Source organism: Octodon degus, unplaced genomic scaffold (assembly GCF_000260255.1).
Source record: "Octodon degus isolate 3935 unplaced genomic scaffold, OctDeg1.0 scaffold00016, whole genome shotgun sequence".
NCBI classification, from domain to species: Eukaryota; Metazoa; Chordata; class Mammalia; order Rodentia; family Octodontidae; genus Octodon; species Octodon degus.
In genome coordinates this window covers 24,601,204-24,622,770 of record NW_004524592.1, presented here as the reverse complement: position 1 = coordinate 24,622,770, position 21,567 = coordinate 24,601,204, and positions in this window count along the sequence as shown.

Below are 21,567 nucleotides of genomic sequence, written 5' to 3'. Positions count from 1 at the left end.
CAGGCTTGGGGAAGATAAAGGAACTGATAATTCATGCAGGCATGGAGTGAGTAGAGTGGGGGGACAGGGAGATGGCATGACCAGCATTCAGGCCCCGCTCTGGTGGGGACCCAAGTATACCACTGGCACTATCCCATTAGAGCTTTCTGCTGCTGTGGAAAATCACTCAGTGGGAAAGAAATATTATGGCCCTGACCTCAGCCATGCTTCACGGAGGGTGCACATTTCCTGCCTGGCAGGACATGGCATCACTGTGGGTAACATAACCCCACACAGCGGGGAGCTGGTAAATAAATAAACCTTTATGTTCCAGATCAATTCCTCCAGCCTCTGACAGAGACTTACAGCTTGTTCTGTAAGGTTAAAAATTAGTGAGGGGCTCCTGAGCTGGCACACATGGTGGTCTGCAGGAGAAGGTGACAGCCGAGAGCTGTCTGGGGACAGAGCCTGGGTCCTAACAGGAGAAGCTGGACCCATGAGCATGTGCTAAAGTGAGGCTAAGTTTGTTATAAACAGACAATGTTTTCATTATCTTGGGAGCTATAATTCTTCAAAGAAACAGAGGCAGAGAAGAGGGTGAGAATGTGGCAAGTTTGGTTCTAAAACAGAAGTAGTGGGGTAGTGGGAACCTAGGAGATAAGAGTCAGACCCAGTGTGGGAAGTTGGATGACTCCCTGCACAGAGATGTGAAGGTGACCCCTGAACAGTAAGCAGAGGCAGCCAGAGTGAAGCTGGCGGGAGGGAGGGAAAGAGTAGTCTGGGTCTCTGCTGCCCAGGCTTAATCTGAAGAAGTGCGGGAATCGCTCAACACCAACCCAGTGGTCAGTGCAGGCTCAGCACATTGCAGTGATTTCCAGAGTTTAGGCGAGTTTCCTACCCTCTCCTATTCACCCATCCAGCTCCCCAGTGCATCCTTTCCATGAGCTCCAGAGTGTTTTTCTGCATCTCCCAGGCGTACTGGCTGCCAGTCTTCTGAGGACCCATGATCACGTCTTCCTGCACCTCTGGCTGCGGTAGTGGGGTGAGCTACCCTATCCATGGGTGCCAGGTAGGGCGCTGCCTCCGCAAGGGAAGCCAGTAGAGCTGGGCAGTCTTCAGAGCCTGCGAGATGTACTCACAGATCCCTGCTTCACATGGAAGGAGGAAGGGGAATCTAGAGTTTCCTACTAATGAGGAGTCTGGGGTGTGGCTCCCTAGCAAAGACGCCTGCTGTCACATCATGCTGGTGCTCTCTAGGGAGTGGCTGCACCTTCACTGCACTGAGATGCCTCAGAACAGTTTCTCCTCAGCCTGGTTCTCCACACTCACTGGCTCACCAGGATACAGCAGTATTTGGTTCCGGGAGTGGCTTCTGAGGAAAGAAAGGGACAAAGTGAAACAAATGTGCAAGAGGAGGCCTCAGAGTATGAAAGGGCTCAGGGCCACTTCTGGCCCACTGTGTCACTGGTAGGCGAAAGAGAGTAGCACCACTTGAGTGCTTGTTTTGCAAGGCTGTGAGGAGATGGTGGAGATTGAGGCTCTCATACCCACTGCTTGGACTCGTTTGCTTCAGACTGAAGGTAGAGCTCGAGGGACAGTGAGTCTGAAACTGAGGAGCAGCCAAAGGCAGCTGGTGAGGAAGTAGCACGTGGCATTTTCCTCATTGCTGGGCCAGGTGTAAGCTGCTAGCTCCACTCTGGAAGCACTAGGAGTCCCCTTCCTGGGGGTTTCATGCCCAAGGGAGACAAATGCCTGTGTGCTCAGAGAAGGCACAAGGACGCTGCCGGCTGTAACAGGCCGGACTTAATCATCATGTTTACCGGATCCACTGTGCTGTGTTTGTGCAGTGGGCCTCCCCACAGCAGGAGGAATGCCCTGGATAGTTGCAGGCAAAGCTGTGGGGTTTCTATCTATATTGACCAAATGGAGCAGGTTCAAAATAATACCTACAGCATGAGTTCATTTATAGGAAGCTCAAAACTAAAACTAAGTGAAGATTTTATTAGTGTATTTTATAGAATAATGGATGTCATTGTGATGTCTTCATTTACACACACAACACACTTGGACCATATCTCAGTTGCTTTTTACTCATTGCTGAGACTAAATACCAACACCTAAAATGAAAGAGGGAAAAGTTTATCTAGCTCACAGTTAGTAGAGGTCTTAGTCCATACTCCGCTGGCTCCAAGGCAAATGGCAGCAGTTCATGGTGGCAGAAAACAGCGAAGAGCAGAGAAACAGCAGCTGCAGGGTCCATCCAGCCTCTCTCTTCCTTCTACACTGATTGTGAAGACTGGTACTCCACTGTGAAGATTGGAACTCCTCTGAAGTGGCACGGTTTTGGAGATTGAGCTCCTCCAAAGTGGCATGGCTGTGAAGCGGCACAGCAAAGATCAGAACTCCTCGCACGGGGGGCGCAGAAGCCTCTGTCAACTCCTTTATATACCCTTTTTGTGCTGAGCCATTCTGGGGCAGGTCCCTGGGGTTGACAAGCAGATCCAACCAAGCTTCCCACATCTCAAGTTGACATAATGTATCAACCACCACAGACCATGTCGCTTCCCCACTCCTCTCTTGCCTCCCGGAAGCCTTTCCTCTGGTGTCAGCCACGACTTCTGGGACAGATGAAACATGCAGGATTGTCTGAGTCTGACTGTCTGTGCTTCCCATGGTGATCTTTGGTTCTATCCATTTTCCTGGAAGGTGACATGACTTGTTCTTCTTTGTGGCTGAGTAGTGCTCCTTGAGCATGCGCTCCACATTCTGCTTCCTCTCTCCTAGCTGGACACCTGCTGGCTCTAGGCTCTGGCTACTGTGTGCCGTGCCATGATAAAAATAGGTGTGCAGGTATCTTTCCTGTGTGCTGGCTTTAATTCTGTCCTTGTACACCAAGGAGTATCATCACTGGGTCACACGCTAGTTCTTTTTGTTTGTTTTTATGTACTCAGCACAGGGTCTCACTACTCAGATCGGACTGTAGTGATCCTTCTGTTTTCAGCCTTCTAAGCAATGAGATTGTGCGCCACCACGCCCAGTCTCAGTTGCCATTTCAGTATGCCCCTGGGTGTGGGGCCAGCATGGCATGTCAGGGATTGAACCCTGGCTCCTAAGCAGATGGTTAATCTGTTGAGGCTATTTTTAATTTTAGCTTTGTAAGGGACATCCATACTGGTTTCCATTGCAGCTAAACTGATTTCTCACACTCTAATTGCATGAAATGCAAACACAGATGGTGGTGCTATAATGAAAACAAGTGTCCTGGTCTCTATCTAGATGTGTCCCAAGGCCTTGTGTGCTCACAGCAGGGCTTTGGGAGGTGGGAGATGAATGGGTGACTACTTTGTGAGGAGGCGGGGCTCGTCGGGAGAGGAGTTTTCTCCCTTCTGGGCTCCTCTATTGCTTCTAGTGGGCTGTCTGCTGTAACACGAGTCTCTCCACCGTGCCCCTGTGCCCTGCTGTCCTGCCTTGGAGCCACTTTTTCTCATTTCTGAGACAAAAATACCTGAGACTCAAAGCTAAAGGGGGAAAGGTTTATTGAGTGCACAGTTTGTAGAGATTTCAGTCCATCATCAGCTGGCTCCAAGGCAGGGTGGCCTGGTAAAGCTGCATGACAGAGGAGAATCAGTTCATGGTGGGCAGAAGATAGCAGAAGAGAGTAAGGGCCCACCTACAAGAAATAATAGCAGCCTCCTTCTGGCCCTTTTATAATTTATCCAGGTTCCTGGGCTGAGGGAAGATAGCAAACCAAACAGTGGACTAGATTAATAACCACACACTCTTAATCCTGTCACACAATCCAGGTCCAGCCACCTCTGAAAAAGCCTAACCTATGACCCCATCTAACTATGGACTGAAACCTGAGCCAAAACAAACCTCTTCTTTAAATTGTGGTGTCAGATGTTATATCTCAGCAACAAACAAAGTGGCTAAGATAGCAAGGAAATCAGGCTCGGGGAACAGGAAGATAGTTGGGAAGTAACACATGACACCCTGGGCTTTGGTAATGTTTAATTGCTTGACCTGGGAAAGGTAGGGTGGGTATTTTATAATTATGTAGTATTTGTACAGAGGCACCTTGATTTATCAGCTTAATTCTTTCCACTGTCCTGGTTGCAAACTGAATTGGACAAGAACCAAGTTCCCCATAAGGTCAACACTGAACTAAGGCATTGAACTGGATTTGGAAGGGAGGACCCTGGGAAGGCAGCAAGCACATGGGAAGGGCTGGGCTCGAGATTTCAAGCAGGGCTGGCAGGGAAAGTGCTGCAGCAGGTGCAGGTTTCTGGGGTGAGGAGTGAGGAGTGAAGTTACCTGGCACAGATGGAGGAATCATGAACAGGAAGCGTGAGGCCCTGCACCAGGAATGGAATCCACAACTCTGAGAAGCTGCTAAGAAGCCAGCAGCTGCTGGTGCACAAGCAGCCCAGTGGGGTAGATCCAGAGGACTGTCACGCATGGTATGCAAGCCAGTGGGAATGTGGCACTGGGAAACAGGTTTGAAAGGACATCCTGATCCATCTGTAAGGTATGTGAGTAGGATGGTCTACCAGGTGGCAGGGATCTGGTGAGGACCAAGGTGGCCCAGACAGAAACAACAAAGATGGAAAAGTTTTGAGATGCTGGGGTGCATGGGGTAGGCAGGACCTTGTGAGGATTTGGGATAAGCCTGCAGGTTCAGGCCAGAATAGTGGGGTGCGGGTGCCATTCATTGAGCCAGGTAGCAGGAGAACCAGGCCTGGGGGATGACCAGACATTTCCTCCTGGTTAATTTAGTTTGAGAAGCCAGTTAGATACAGTAAAGCCGCTGGAGGGATGGAGTCTGCCACACAGAGGAGAGGTCTGGCTGGGGTATACACACAGAAGTCAGCTGATGGCTGAGGAAAGGGTCATGTTGGCCATCCAACTCAGGAAGGTGCAGACACCTTCAAACCTCCTCTCTCATTCTGAGGACTTTAATGGGAAATGTTTCTAAGCACAACGGTGTCCTGCCTGATGACACTGAAATGAAACCAGGGAGCAGAGAAGAACACACCCTTCATGTGGGAAATTGGCCTCCACAGAGGCCACGGAGCTTCTTTGGACTCAGCTGGAGGTGGAGCTGAGCGCTGATCCAGATCTGCCATCCTCCAGGCTATGGGCCTTCCTGAGACTCCACCAGGCCAGGGATACAAAGTAAAGCATCTTCTTGGTTCTGTGCTGATTTCTTTCTTTCTGAAGCAGAGCTCTCAGCCCAGGAAGAGGTCTAGACTGGGCTCTGCAGCATGGGCCCGCTAAGCTGTAACTGGATGCGTTCATTATTGAGAGCAGATGACTTTGTTGGGCTGAAAGCACAGGCTGTCGTGGTCCCTGCAGCGGTTCCGGGGGACCATGAATGAGTGAGATGCAATCAGAGTGAGTGACAAAGTAGGCAAATGGGACCCAGCCTAGCGCTTCACTTTGCAGTGTTGACACCAGGCCAGAACCTTTTAACTCAGGGCTGCCACCTCAGCCAACTGAACTCTGGCCCCTCGGACCCACTCTCACCCTAGCCACTGCCACCGCCGTCGCGCCGGGCCACAGGTGAGGCCAGGGCTGCTTTCTGGGACACCTGGGGACCTTGTCAACAAGGAGCTGCTTGTTTCTGCTCCCTACTCTGGGCTCCACAGAGGCCAAGGCTGTGTGTCATTATCACCCATGCAGACTCGGATGTCAGGGCTACAGACCCCAGGGACAAGGGAGCTCATTCAGGGTGACAAGGAGGCAGTGTTCAACATGCTTATCATAGCATGGGGGAAGGAAGGAAAGGAGATGAGGGAGATAGAGCTGTGTCTCTCACAAGCAAGATGGGCAGTCATGTCAAAGCCTCCCTCTCCAGGACACCAAAGAAGCCATTGTGACCGGCTCCCCCGGAGATACCAGATCTAAACTCAGAGCATTGTTTCCATAGCAGAAGGAAAGCGGTGTGTCCTGACCTAAGGAGGTGAGAGCTGGAGGACTCCTGCATGTCCGGGTGGTCCAGATGGTACATCGGCCGCTGCCACCTACCCAAGTGGTGCTGGCCATGGCCTGGTTCCATTGTGCTCCCTCTGGCTCCACTGCCATGGGTCACCTTCCCAGCATAAGGGCGCCTCACCAAAGGGACTACAAGGCAGAGGCAGGTAGGAAGAGCTGCCTGGGGTTAGCTGGCCTTGGGGACAGGTTCCAAACAGTTCCTGGCATGAAAAATACAGTGGGTGATGAAAAATGCACTGAATGTTTACATTTGCAAAAAACATAATACAGTAAAAGATACTTTGCCAAGAGCAGTGAGGTAAGCTTAAGTTTGTGTGAAGCAAGGTTATTGTGAGGGGATTCATGGCAATGTCTTTTTACTGTTTTTTAATTTAATCTTTCACTCTGCTCCTATCAACCCTCACTGACAAATGCTTATGATAATTTCTGTCAAAACCTGAGTGTGCTCACCCCTTCATTTACTGGATCAAACACCATGTGACTTCTGTCTCTTCTCCGGAGTCCAAATGACCACGAAAGGTCAACATTTTGAATTCACTCAGGACATCGAGGCAGCTGTGACAACACAGCTAAAGATCTTAGGAGAGAGGACTCCAGAGTTTCTTTAGAAAGTGGCAAGAACCATGGGATGAATGTGTTCAAAGAAACAGGGAGGACTTTAGGGGGATTTACGGCAATGCATCTTTTATTGTACTAGTTTTTTCAAATTTAAACCTACATTGGTGTTGTTTGTTTTTTGGTACCTGAGATTGAACTCTGGACCTTGCCACTTGCCAGGCAGGCACTTATGCCCCTGAGCTATGTCCCTGGTCCTATACAGCGTTTTTGATCACATTTGGGTTGATGTGCTTCAACTTTCCTGTTACCTGATATAGGAGACGTGGCTAAGAAAGATAGTGTGTGAGCTGAGGTTGTATTACAGGACCTGGTGGTGCAGAGCAGGGCAGACAGGAGCAGGCCTGGAGCCGCTCAAGAGAACTTCAGCATCTTTATCTCATAGGCGCCAGGAAGAGGTGTCTGGGTGAATTAATGTAATACAAGGTTTTCCCAGAAAAGTTAATTTTCTGGAACAACTTCACAGAGAATGCAATGCCAGGCACTTGGTAGTTGAGAAGCACTCCATGATGGCTTAGCTGTTGCCCTGGTCAGAAGCAGCAGCCGGGCCCCCTGTAACCAGGGCCTCTTCCCAGCAGCCTCCAGGGAGCCCTTTGCCACTTCCTTGCTTGGCAGGCTGAGGTGCAATTAACAATTTCCATGACTTGGGCTCAGAGGCTTTGTGTTCCAAGAGGATAAATAAGCAGGGAAGAAAGGGAGACGCCACTGTTTTAGAAATTACAGTCTTCAAAGGAAAAGGAGCAGCTCAACCACAGGAAGAGTGGTCAGAAATGTGATATGAAAGCACAGGGAGACCCCAAATTGCCAAACCACTGTATCCGAGCAGCACTGCTGGGGCTGAAGCTTCCAAAACCTTTGAATGGCTGTTGACTTTGCCAGTGTTCAAGCTGGTGGGGTAACTATCGGGGGAGCCTGTGAGTTTGATTGATGCCTGGACAAACAGGCTTTCATTGTCAGCCAGGGAGCCCTGGGTAATTACCCTCAGCAATGCCATGGAGCCGGGCCTTGTGAGTATGTGTGCGAGTGCTGTGTGTGCGCGCTTGCTGCGTGTGGCAGGGGCTCTATTGCTTTCAAATCCAGGCCACAATCTCCCTTCTCAGTGTGTACATCACTGTGTGAGCAGAGAGGCCAGGGTATCAAAGGGCTTGCTGTGTGCTAAGCCCACACTGAAGACAAATTTCCTCTCTTCCTGTAACCTGAGCATCCCCACTGGGCTCCTGGTCCAGTGGGCGTTATCCCTAGTAACAGCAGAAATGTCACTGCCCCTGTCCCAGCCATGGGCCCACAAACCCCAGCCTTCCAGTCTCCTCGGTGTCAGATTTGTCCCCTGTGGGATCTCACCTAAGAACGGCCCCCTGTGCTCTGTGTTCATGTCCCTGGCTGGAGACCAGCTGGCCCCCCACCTGGCGAGCCTGTCTACCCTGCACCAGCTCCCGCAGTCGTCTAGACGTCTGCACGCCTAGGCCCAGGAGTTTGGGGGCGGCCTTCGTCCAGTGACTCAGGTCAGCAACCTAGAGGGTGAGGGTGCCAGGGAATGGCAGCGCGCTCAGGAATTTCCCAGGGCTAAGGTCACACCTCCTCCCCACCTTCTTACCTTCTCCTCTTGGTGATCAGATAATGTACAGTCTTGTGGATATATGTCCTCCACCTCCTGCCAGGGGCCTGTCCTTCTGAAGATGCGAACTCCAGAGGCCAGGCCAAAGGATCCACACTGTGTCCAGCCCAGCAGGACTCAAAACTGGAAGCACTTGTGGCCCCTGGAGGCTTTGCTGGAATGGCAATTTTACCTCAGACTGATTCAGCAAATCTTAGAGGGGCTCCTGAGTTTGCATCCATGGGAGCAATGCTGATGCTTCTGGGGCAGGCAGCACTTTTTAAGAACCAGCACTCTGGAACAGCAGTGTCTTACAGCTTCTACCCACCATTAAGGTCAGGATAAGAGACAGGAGTAGGCCTTGGCAGAGGACTCAGTTTATGTCCAAGCCGTTGACCTTGTTGTACCTTGGTTGGTGAAAACACACCCAGCCCATGATTTGCTGTCAAAGCAGACATCACTTGCTTATGCGCAGGCAGTGGCTGTGTCTACTCAGGAAACTTCAGACTTGCAAATCCCTACACATGATTAGTGACCATGCCACACTGGCAGTGAGGCCGGGTCCCCAGGACGTGTTGAAGAATGAGCATGGTGGGGCTGTCTCCCTCAGCCTGCAGGGACCATTATATTTGGGGAATGGAAAAGTTTCTTTTGTGGACTGGTGGAGTTACTGAAGTTTGGGAGGCCTATAGGGTAGGATATGGGTATTCTAAACTGGGGACGAACAGGTGAAAGCACTACATGAATGCCTCATGGATACATTCCCATGTCCATCTTTTGAGGAACAGAACTAGGACCATATTCCAACATGGGTTACATGGACATAGATGAAGAAGCCAACTGGAAACTCTGCACCTGCTGATATTCCTGAAGACATGTTATGAGAGTACACCAGCAGTCTGTGGCCACACCATGCTGAATGTGCCCAATCTCATCTATCTTGGAAGCTAAGCGGGGTTGGGCTTGGTTAGTCCTTGGATGGGAGAAAACACCGACATTCCCACTAATGCCAGAAATCAACTTGCTCCAAATTGGATTCCAGTCAATGTGCTGCAGGCCTCTGTCACAGCCACACATCTCTCGCTGTCATGCACTTGTCATCTGTTGCACTGTGAGAGATGCACAGGTGTCACTGGTGTCTGCCGGGCTGCTGAGTTGCCACGGTTGTTAGGGGTTTCCCACAGAATCCCAGCAATGGTCACTGTGGCATCTGCTGGGCCAGGGTAGTGAAGGCTAGGAAGAGAACGCAGAAGTCTGGTGACAGCCATGGGCAGGGTGAGGTTTGAACCTTGAGTTTGTTTTAGGCTTGGAGTGGCTCTTGGCTAAATTGGGACAGGGCAGAGCTCTGGGGGAAAGAAGTGTGCAGAAGCTACATTTCCAGTTTTTGGAACTACGATTTTCTGTTTTCTTGTTTCTAGTTTACTCCTTACGCCACAGCAGTGTGGTTTCTATCTCTGCAATTATTCTCATTGAAGTTACTGTGTGTTTACTGACTACCTACTGTGCACCCGGTACTGAGTTAAGCACTAAGGATGTGGGGTGGGAGACAAGACTGACAGAGTCCCTATCTTCATGCAGCTCGAAGTCTCCATGGGAGACAGAATTTAAACACGTTAGCTTGGAAGCATGCAACAGAAATACATGGGGATGGGAATGAATAGCCTAATCAGGAGATCTCCGGTGGAGGTGACATCCGAGCTGACACACGACCACTCCTTAACTGTGTCCTATGACTCAGCCTTTCAGCGGCGTTTGATGTCCCCAGCTTCCTTCACCTGACTCTTGGCTCCTGTTAATCTGCTGTCTGAGTTTTCTTCCTGAGTGAATCTTCCATCTCCCAATGCGCAGTCACCTTCTTCCTTCTGCTGCCCATCCTTGTGAGTATAGTTTAAGGTTTTATCTTTAGCTCTTGTCCTGTTCACATCCTCTGCAGCCATTCGTCTACCTGCAGTGCCATCCACACCTCCACACCTCGGAAGACTTGTGTTCCTCCCAGGTCCCCGCTGGGAGAGCCTGAGGTTCACTTCTCCAGCTTCTTCCATGCAGCTCTTCTGTTCCCACCAGGCGTTTGCGTCTAGAACTGAGTGAAGTCTCCACCTTTCCCCACCACTCCATGTTGCCAGCCAGGTTTGAGGAAGTTGAGAACCACAGACTCAGCCTTGGCTTCCCTCACTTCCCTTCTGAACCTTCGTCCAAGGCCTAGACAAGTGCTGTAGCTTCTGCATCCTTAGGCCCCCTACCCCCTGCCCCTACTTCCATCCCCACTGTTCAGACCCCACCAGGATAGACACTCCCAGCCACCTCTAAGGCTGCTCCCCTGTAGCTACTCGACTAGCGTCTGGAGTCTGACATCCATATCTCCTTGGATCTTGATGCTGGCAGGGGTTCTCCAGTGCCCTCAGCTCAGGGTCTTGCTTCATGCTGGGGTCCCTCTCCTGTGATCCCCTATACTCCTCTGGCTAGGTGGGGAGTAGGGGGATGTACTCAGCTGGAGTGGTAGGCACCGCTCAGTCCAGACATGGAGCCTCGGAGTCCCTGTGCTCCTGGTGTCCCCTCTCTTTGGGCCTCCCATGTGTTGTCCAGTTCCTGCACTGCTGGCATCTTCCCATTTTCTCTGAATTTTCTAGTCCTTCCAAGGTCACAGATGCTATGCTGGAGGATGTCACCTCTACAAGACAAGACATGTATCTTGCTTGCCATTCTCACCCAGGTGCGAGGCAAATCATCCTGGGCATGAGGCAAGGACTCGTCGGATTATAAGGTTGCCACCCTGCTCTCTGATCCTGTGCTCTGGGCCAGACACAGAAACAGGTGCCTCAAATACCACAGAAATCCTCACCACACCCTGTGCAAACCACATGCCACTGAAGTCACTCTGTAGGTGGCAGGGCCAGGTGGGGAAGAGCTGTGGTCCCCACTTCTTGCCTCGAGTGCAAGCTTCTTTGCCCTGCATGCTGCAGGAGATCCACCCCCTTGGTGTAGAACATGTGCTCCCCCTTGCACTGTTACACACGTTACACACTGGAGTACCCTTGGGGCAGTCATTTCCTTCCTACAGGACTGGAAGGCCAGCAAGGCTTTTCTTTGAGGGAGGAACCCTGTGGGCAAGAGCCGATGGCCTGCACCTTATGAACTCCACTTTTGTTTCATGTGCGTGTTTGCAGTAACAGACACATACAAAGTGATTTTAAGACTGAAGGTCCCAGTAGAAAGTGCTTCCAGGAATTACTCTCTTTTGTTTCAGGTTTTGCAATTGGGGTACTTCTAGAACAGAAGCAGAAATCTGGCTTTTGTCATAAAGTAAAAGTCTTTCTCTCTCCTAAGCCCCTGAGTCCCAGATTTAGAATAATTTATTACTGGCTCAGTAATTAAGCAGCAGGGGAGACTTTCCCTGGCACTTTTATGTGCAAAGGTGCCAGAATCACGCAGCAGTACTTGCATAGAGATAAAATCCTGCTGCGGTGCCAGGGGACTTGCGGCCACCACCTGTGGCAGAGTCAGCCCCTCTGTGCTTGTAGGACAGGGGCGTGTGTGGAAGACAAAAGCCACTTTTACACAGGGGCAGGGAATGTGATAGCAGTGGGCCAGGCTGAAAGGGATTTCAGCTGGTGGCTCCAGGCAGCTCTCTCCTGATGTGATCACAGGGAATTCAGGCTGGCTGTGAGCAGCACATCGGGGTGGAAGTGCAGCCTGAGGAGTCTGCTTCATGAAGGTTTAGAAGGAGTCAGTGGCTGGAGCCCAAAGCACCTCTTCTCTAGCTGGCCAAAGCCCGGGGGCTCTGCGATGTCTGGGAAATAGCCTTAGCAAATAGGTGCCAGTTCCCCAGATCCCAGCCAGGATAGCATAAAAGTCTTCACAGTGTCCACTCAGTGTCCTTGGCCACTCCTCGCCCTGGCTTAGGGTCAGCATCTAAAAGGACAGTTCTGGTGTTGTCCTCCTTCTCTGCCTCTTCCCTATACCACTGCGCCCTGCTCTTTCCTGGGGTGGCTGGGTAATGCTGACATACTAGACAGACAAAGACCTCAAGTGTGGAGAAGTGAGATTCACTGTGCTTCTTGGAGTAAGCCAATAATAAGGTGATGAGCTCTCCTCTGGGGGGTTGTGCGGAATCCCTCAGACTGCTTCAAAGTCAGGGGAATGTAAGGACATCTGAGGATGTGACCCTGCTTGTCTGGCACAGGCATGTAGTGGGACATACTCAGTTATGCAACCATGACTTAGCACAGGCAAACACATGAGCTAGTTACAGTAAGAATGTATACATGAGATAATGACCTGTGTAAGAGTTACACAGTAGAGATGCAGGCGGCTCTGCGCTGCCTCATGCTGTCTGCTGTTGTTGCTGAAGTCTTACACACATGTACTCTTGAACCTTGGAGCTTCGCTCTCAAAAGCCTTCCTTGGGCCCCTTGAGCGGGCTGAGAGATTAATAATAGAAAGTAGAAAAATAGCTGCCTCTATTTTTATATGCCCCACTGCTATGTGCTTTGTAGCCCTTTAGCCCTCATACTAAGCCTGCAAAACAAGCACTAATCAATCCCATTTAATAGCCAACTAAACTGAGGCTGAAGGAGACAGAGTTGCTTGCCCCAGGGCACAGGAAATGACCAGTGCATGGCCAGTAAGCGGCAAAGCATCAGAATCCAGAGCACAAAAGCCCCCTCTTAGAGGGGCCGCCTTCAGTTCACCCAGGAAGTACCAGAGTGGGTTTTGTGGAGTGCGCCTGGTGTTTGTGCCCTGTGCCACACACTTAAAAGCTTCTACTTCCTGTGTGTGAGCTACTCTTCCAGCAGAGAGCTTGGGCTGTTCTCTTCACCACCCATGCGCAGTCATTGCTGCTGGGAGCTTCATAGGCCGGAAACTGCTTCTTTCTCTTGATTGAGATACTAAACAATCCCCAAAGCCCCTCCTTTGTGATCTGTTCTGCTTTCTATGGCAACAGTAACATGAGAGTGTTGCCCTTCTTGTCCTCAGAGCTAGAAGGGGACCACCATGCAGGCAGGACACAAGAACTACACACTGCTCCTGTCCTTCTCTTTGCTTCTCCCCACAAGAAGGGGAGTGGAATGAGTTGATTTGCTTCTGGCACATTTTAGGGGCTGTTAGAAAGGACAGCAGGCTTTGCCATGTGAGGCTCTGTCTCCCCTCTCTTCTGCTGTGAGTGGTGTCACTGGTCCCGCCACTTACTTAGCCACTTTCCTTTGGTTGGTCTTACCTGTTTGTGTATTTATATTCTCTGGTTCTTTGCTTTAGTTCCCGAGCCGCATAATAAACTAAGAACTGGGATTCCAGGATTTAGACTCCGGCTTGGCATGGTCACGGCCCTGTGGGGGCCTGAAAACTGAACTATATTTTACTCCAGGATTATGGAAGCTCTGAATTGGGAATAATGGTCACCAACCTAGCCATAAATCTGCACTTGGTTCAAAAGACTTCACTTGGGAACTTAGTTGGGAAAAAGTGGCTGGGAAAGAGTTTTGAGGTTCTGGCTTTAACACCATACACTTCTAGCCAAACTGGGACCCTGAGACCTGATGCGACATACTGGCTACATCATAGAGGTGGGGCAACCCAAGGGTTATCATGGAGGCCACAGACCATGGAGGAACCCCAGAGAAGTGCCCTGCAGACCTCGGGCGTGGGCAATGCTGCAGTTTGCTTTGTATTTTGTTAGTATGTTGGCAGTGCTTGATGATATCATTCCTTGCAGGGAGTGGGCACATGGGTGTAATATCTCCTGATCCCCTTCCCATCTGCAAAAGAGCTATCTCCCTGTTTCCAATTATCTTTTTTCTTTGCTATTTACTTATACTTTGGGTTTATCATAGAAGAGAAACCATGTGATGTTTAAGCTTGTGTGCTTGTTTGTACTTTTCAGGTTCTTGACTCAAAACCAGTCCAAGAAATGGTCCAGGAATATAAAACCAAGGACACCCACACCACACATGCAGTAGAGTAAGCCATGTAGTCAGCTTCTGAGAAGAAACCGTTGTGAAACCTTGCTTTGCAAGGCCAGAGCTCTGCCGAGGCCTGAAGCAGGAGAAGGGGCTCCTGCTCGTCTGCGTAGAATTGGATGCCAGGGCCACATTTGTTTCCCAGTGTGCTGTCCAGTGTAGAGTTCAGTGCCTACAAAATTAAAACCACTTCACACAGGCCTGCTTGAGAATGGGGCAGACTATGTAGTTTTATAACCTGTAAGAAGCCCAGATACAATTACTTTTTCAAAAATAGGGGCAATCTAATCGTACTCTAAATTTATACTCCAAATACCAGCAGGTCTGTGCTCTATTGATTCTTAATACACTGTCTTCATGTGATCTGACCCCTATGAGATGGATACTTTTCCTTGATTACAGTGTCACACAGGTAATCAATTTCTGTCCCCCTCCACGGCTGTGCGGCTCTGCACGGGTGCCTCTGAGCCTCAGCGGGTGAAGGTCACATCAGCCCTCAGAGATAAACAGGGGCCGCTTTTCATCTCCCACCGTTGGCTGTCTGCGAGGCAAACCTCAAAGCTGCTTTGAAGTTGTGGAGCCAGCTGCCAGGCAAGAGCGAGATAAAGCTGCAGGAAAGCGGGTGGAATAAAGTTAATCTCTGCTACTGAGGTGTAGATGCTTATTGGCAAAACTAAAACTGCCAGATCCTATCAAGGGAATTGAGATTATTCCAAGAGAGTGGGGTTTAAGGTGGTAAAATTGGGTCAGGGGAAAGGTGTGTAAAACAAAGAGCACTCTGCAGGACCACAGATACAATTTATCAATTTAGCAGCGAGGCCTGCTTTTCTTAAATCAAATCTGGCAGCAGAGGCATGCAGAGGGTAACCTGAACACTGATCCAGAAGGCTTTCTTTTTGGTCAGTGTTAATAGGACCAGATAGGTGAGTCATGAAAAGAATTATGTATGGCATCAAAATTTCTTCTCTAAAACATACAGTAGATCAAAGATTTTGGATTGAGCTTTACATAACAGTTGTGACTTTTATAGAAATTGTGAACATGACATTTGAAGACCATTTTTTATGCTTTTCTAGGACACAATTTGGATAAATGCTGCCCTCCTTTTGTTGCCCTGTGAATGGCAGCATTTCCAGTTTATTTTTAGTGTGGGAGACCTGGGGTCTCCAAATGCAGGTCCTACTGTGAAGGTCTCCAGAAGTTCCCTCTGGCTGTGGCGCTGCAGACCTCACTCTGGAGACAGGTGTTCCCCCATCCCTTACCCCATGGAGGTCATGGAGGTTGTAGCCTCCTGAGGAGTTCTTCCAAGAAGGTCTGGCCACCGAGCTGGGGCTTAGGGACTTCCTGTTGTGAGATGAAAGAACCTTGGGAAAGCGCAGCCCCTCTCACAGCAGGAGGGCTGAGCAAGCCCACCTGGCCCTCATTCCAGGCCTGAAGGTTAGGGTGCACCTGCTTTAGACCAGTGCTCCGGGCAGCACAAACAGTAGTAGTGGGGTGAAGATGTGTGGGGTCACAGCCTTCGGGGTTATGAATGGGTCCTCTCACAATCTACAGTGCTCATTAAAAATATTATATAAATTTACTGAGCATTTTATTCAGACCCCAAACCCCATCATTTTGTTTCAGCTGATCAGTAATAAAAGTGATAGTAATCTACTCACAGAAACTTTCAAAATTTACAGTAAATGTCTCACAGCTTTTTCTCTCTCCTCTTTCCTCCCTTTGCCTCTCCTCCTTGTCCCCTTTTTTCTTTCTTCCTTTTTTCTTTTGCTTCCTTTCTTTATCTTCCTTCCTCCCCCCCCCCAACTCTCTTATTTCAGCTATGATCTTGGTCAAGATAAACTAATTAAGAGGGCTAAATAATTACCGTACTCCATTTCCTCCCCTATTTTTTGATTTAACAGAATTTGGCTGGTGATTAATATAAATTTTCATGTTGCTTTGCTTAAAAGGAGCAATTTTAAATTCGTTTCAGAATGTCACAGTTATTCTAAGACATTATATCTTAGGAGATTGTTGTTACATGAGTAAGAGTTTGTATATGTAAGTTATATAAGTCACTTCTGAAATTTTAAATCATTATTTTACTGGATAGGAAACATGTTAGATCAACATGTGCGGTATTTACTACATTGATATAAATGGGTTGATTTATTAAAATTACTTCCTTTTTATCATTGCATTCACTTACACATATGTGATTTATAAGTAAATGTATTTTGGGATATATCCATCGTGTGTGTAAAACCTAGCAGCTATGATATATGTTTCAACCTTTTTTTTTTCTTTTAAAACTAGTGTTAAATATCTGCAGGCATATTATAACCAAAGTGAGGCCTTCTCTATTACCTGGGTGTTGTGAGACTTAATCTGCTTAGGGTTCATGTCTGCTAGCTAACTGGGCAACAGGTGAAGGATAAAGTTTCCTTGGTACAAGAAAAGCACTCCTCCCCTACCTCTATTTAGGCCCCAGATGGTGGCACAAATCAAGACGATGTGACGTTAAATCATGTCGACACATGAATTCATGTTACAAAGCACTGACGTACCCCAAGTTAGTTAGGAGGATAGAATGCCACTGAGTTGGAGTCGCTCCAAGGGACCTGAAAACTTCTGTCCACTGATCAGCCTCTAGCAGACTACGTAACTGGGAAAGTAAGTAACTCAAGTCGCCTACCCTCACCTCTCAATCAGTATTTTCGCCACTGGTTTTTTTTTTTTTCTGCCCAGAAATGAGTGTGTGTACCCCACTTGCTCAGGGATGGCCTTCATCCCCAGGCAAAGCCTAGCAGAACCTCTGTGGGAGGTAGGACAGGGCATAGGTGCATGCGCTTCAGGTGTGATTGCTTCTGGTTCTCTGGAGACAGGGAGCAGGCTCGGGGAGGAATGAGACCGGTCACACCCTGCTCGGCATTGTTTTTTCCCGTCATGTTGCTATACTTAGCTAATGATCATGTGTGAGCATATAGATTTAAAAAGATCTTCACCACCTGCTTAAAAAAGTAAGATTCCTTTCCTGGGTGTGCATCACTTGGCAAATTCCCCTCTTTGTCATTTGGCCTCACTACAGCAATCATGCTGCTCACGTACCTTTAAATGTTCAGGGGTGGGTGTGGAGTCTGTGGTATGAATGTATGCTGTATGGGATTATTCATGACCTTAAAAGTAATTTTAGAAAAGATGTGTAATTTGGCAATAATAAATTATCAGGATACTTCATTTCAGAGCATGAAACTAATTTAGCAAATGACTATGATGACTTTTATTTCTTGTTTCCTAACAGCTGTTTTTTCTGTCCTCCAGGTCACTCATGACTAGGAAAGGGACAGGACTCTTTCAGTCCCTTAGGCATGATCCCTGGGGAAGACACAGAAGAGGGAGGTGAAAGGCCGGCTTTGGCCTTGCGTGTCTTGGGCTTCACTGCACAGTCAATGTGGCTTTCTACCCCGGGGCCTCCCTGGGTAGGGCTCTCAGGAAGGTGTAGTGGTGACTCCAGGTACAGCCGGCCTTCCTGAAAGGCCTTTCCTTGCAGACTGGAATACACCAGTGGAGATCTGGTCCCCTCTCTTTCCTGCCCCTCTTGGTATTTTTACTTCTCAATGTGTAAATAGGATGAGGTGAGCAGGCAAACTGCTAAGAGTAACACGCAGTGACATTTCCATGTCACAGTCAGCAGCCAGTTTACCCCACATTTCAGGGCTTCACTTTTATGGTTCACACATCACACCGCACAGCAACTGACCCCGAGTTACCTGCAGCAAGTGTGCAATGCACTGTAACTGGTGCCCTTTACTTTATCTGTATATGATCAACAGTGCAGGAACCAGGAAGGCAGAACTGTAATTCTGGGTCTTTTTCTAGCTCCATGATCTTTGCAAAATCCTTTCACTTTTCTTACTGTTTTGAACAATGACATTTGGATGGATGATCTTTAAAATTAGTTTGACTGTCATGATTTATAATCTATAGATAACATAAGCTTGGTATTGCTGACATCAGTAATGTGCTGGTAAATGTTATTGACTGTCTTTAAATGAAGAATAATGATGACCCTGCAGCCCTGACTTTCGATGCTTGCCCAGTTCCATGGTGAGAATATGCCTGCTGTGGCTGACTGCAAGTTACCAAACTGACTTGCTGAGCACAGACACAAGTGGGGCACATCCCACAGTCAGGGACTTGAGTCACCCTTAAACATCTCCTTCTACCTAACAGATTCATCTTCCTTCACTGAGAATACTGGGCTGATGGCAATCTTTGTAGTTTCCCTGGCTTGGTGGGAAGTTATTGCTACCCACTGTGTGGAACAGAGAGTTCTTTGAGATCGTCACTTCATAGGGTAGGCCTCACCCGGACTCCCTAGCAGCAGGCCTAAAGCTGTGTCTTCTGTCCCTGTGTGCACATTAAAACCCATCCCTACCATCTGTACTGGCACCTGCTAGTCCATGGGCCTGATAGCTGTGCTATTCAGTTCCTCTTCATTTCTAACATCCACAGATTTCTCGCTTTCAATCCTGCACCGGTGTTAAAGACATTTTAAATATTTTTAAAATGTAGCATTTCTGTTTTAGAAAAGTGATGCCAACATAAGTAATTTATCTTGTTGTGGGAAGTTTTGTTTCAACTTAGAATTTGTTTCAACCACATTTTACAGCTCAGTAAAAAGGTTTCTTGACTCACTGAATCGAGTTTGAAACTTATTTATATAGCATAGATGTAAGATAAATCCAGCAGGTGGGAACCGTTACTATGGGCTGTTATCTTTTTCTCCATTTGCACAGCAGTCAATGCCTGGAGGTCAATTTTACATGAAGAGAGGATCTCCAATATTGGATTTGAAGATAGCAAAAGCATAAACCATGGCCGCTGCCCTTAGTGGAGCTCATATGTTAAAGGCCTCAAATGTGAACAGAGGATTGTGGAATGAGGTCATAGCTGTGTTAATGAAGTTAAATGGAAAGCCCTGACAGGACACTCTTATGTAGTATGCAGAAGTTAGAGAATCCTGGGGAGATGCCACTGCTACATAGGCCGTGCACACGCGCGCGCGTGTGTGTGTGTGTGTGTGTGTGTGTGTGTGTGTGTGGTAGCACAGAGAAGAGACAGCAGATACTAGAAACAGTAATGACAGTAACAGTACAGGGGTCAGCAACACACTGCAGAGGACTCTACAGACCATGGATTATATGGGTTTACTCCAATGGGCAGTAGTTATGGTCAACTCTGTTGAAATCACCTGTCATGGAATAACAAGCCCTACATGTAAATGTGGCAGTGATGGCATGCTTTCTCATTTTACTATTGAGAATATTAAATAATTTATATATTTAAAATTCCTATTTCGAAATAAGCCTAAATATGTCAAATTTTTTAAAAAATGAACCATCCTGATGGAGTCAGGATTGGTTAACATTCTGTATTCTATAGCACTTATACATAGTAGGTATTCATAATCTAACTGGTGAGTGAACATAGTTTAATTGAATAAAACAAAGCATGGCCCCTGGGACCTATACACCCTCATGAAAGATGTAGTTGGACCCCTGCCTCACTCGCTATATGAATTCAGTCAATGACCCAGGAAGGTTCAATGGGAAACTGCTAACTGATGGTACAATACTGTTCTGGTAATGAAAATGTTCTGCAATTAGATAGGAGTGACAACTACACAATTTTGGGAATAAACCCCACAAAATCATACGTCTTAGAAGAGTCAATTTTATGACAGGTATGCAAAGTCTATTTTGATCAAATACAGAAACAAAACAGATAGCAGTAGTAATATGAAGCCATGGCTCACCTTATCTTTGACAAAGGGGTCAATCATATTCACTGGAAGAAAGATAGCCTTTTTAACAAATGGTGCTGGAAAAAATGGCTCTCTACATGCTGAAAACTAAAACTTGACCCAGGTCTATCATCATGCACTAAGCTAAAGTCAAAATGGATTAAAGATCTAAACATTAAAACAGAAACACTAAATCTCCTGGAAGAGAAAGTAGGAGGAACTCTTGAAGACATAGTGGTAGGCAAAGAGTTCATGAACAAAAATCAAATCACACGGGAAACACTTGAAAGAATTAACAACTGGGACCTCCTCTTACTGAGAAGATTTTGCACATAAAAAGAAATTACTAACAAAGTGAAAAGACAACCACAAATTTGGAAAAAATCATGCCAAATAAGTACTCAGACAAAGGTCTGCTCTCTAGAATTCATAAAGAACTAAAAAACACTAGGGCCCCAAAATTTAAAGACCCAATCCAGAAATGGGCATCCGAGATGAACACATACTTCTCAGAGGATGAAATTAAAGAAGTGAATAAATATATGAAAAAAGGCTCCACATTAGTAGCCATCCATGAAATGCAAATTAAAACAACATTGAGATATCACCTCACCCCAGAAAGAATGGCTATCATCATGAAATCACCCAACAACAAATGTTGGAGAGGCTGTGGGGAAAAAGGAACCCTTCTCCACTGCTGGTGGAAATGTAGACTGGTGCAACCACTATGGAAATCAGGGTGGAGACTCCTTAAAAAACTAGGACTGGAAATTCCATTTAAAGCAGCTATTCTTCTACTGGGAATTTTCCCAGAGGATCTGAAAATATCATATCATAGTGATATATGTGTGCCTATGTTTATACCAGCACAATTTGTGATAGCTAAATCTTGGAAACAACCAAGATGCCCGTCATCAGAGGAATGGATGAAAAAGATGTGGTATTTTTATACAACGGAGTATTACTCAGCTATGAAGAATGATAAACTTGAAGCCTTTATATTGAAGTGGATGTCACTTGAACATATACTCATAAGTGAAATAAATCAGACACATGTGTAAATATCGTATAGTTTCCCTAGTATAAGAACTCAAAAGAAGAAATATAAATAGAAAGGTATAATACAATTAAAAGGAAAACAAGAACTTGAGGACTAAACAATGAAGAGAAAGCAAGGAGAAAAGCCAGGAAATACAACAGAGACAAGCCAGTTAGATGTACAAGATGAGTAAGGCAATGATCCTGAGAATCTTCAGAAGATCTTCGAATCTAGCAGTTAATTGGAAGGATTCTCACCCTGACTAACACCTGTGAACTAAGCAAATGCACTGAAATGGCAATTTATAATAGTAGGTTCATGCTTGGAGTGCCTGTCATTCTGGTCTTCTGAATATGTGCTGCTTGTCATGACACACCAGTAGCTGCTGTGCTGTCTCTCAGGTAGATGATTGTTTAAAAAGGAAGCGGGTGGTGAATGAAGGCAGGAGACAGTAAAAGCAGTGTTGCAGGGCTGTCCTGCAACAATGTTGTATATGGTTAGATATCTGGACTTATGTGTAAACATATATAATTCTTTATTATTATTTTTAAATGTATTTTATTATTTTTAATTTTTGTCATATTCTGAAGGGATTTAAAGTTAA